We start from the raw sequence: 486 nt of genomic DNA, 5'->3' as shown, positions 1-486 counted from the left end.
ATGCCAGGCAGCATAATTTTCTATGTAATTTTGGATCCCAAGGCCCTAATGCTCTTGTCTCCACTTAAACAGAAAGCTATACTAAGTAGCCAAATGAAATAAAAGAAGGAAGATACATACCAATCCTAGGAAAGAAGGTGCTACTGACCTTTGGAAGTAAATGCTGATCTAAGCAAAATATTGTCTGCCTGCTCAATCCCTCACTAATATGTCTTTGTCACAAAACCAAAGCAACACTGAGTTGGGATGATCTAACTATAGGATCATCAGACAGTTGCAACAGTAAAACACCAAAGGGCTATGAACAATGCCTCCTGCTTCTAAGGAACAACACAGGACACTGGTTACCTCTAGGGAGACCTGAACCAGAAGATGCACAGCCCCAGCCAGGGAAGGCCTGAGCTGACCAAACAGCTTTCTCAATTCAACTGGGAATCTGCCTTTTACTTTCTGCCATAATAAACATCCATTTTGATCACTTCCCTC

The sequence above is a fragment of the Cebus imitator genome, unplaced genomic scaffold, assembly GCF_001604975.1.
Source record: "Cebus imitator isolate Cc_AM_T3 unplaced genomic scaffold, Cebus_imitator-1.0 Scaffold832, whole genome shotgun sequence".
Classification (NCBI taxonomy): domain Eukaryota; kingdom Metazoa; phylum Chordata; class Mammalia; order Primates; family Cebidae; genus Cebus; species Cebus imitator.
Note: the sequence above shows the minus strand (reverse complement) of the source record.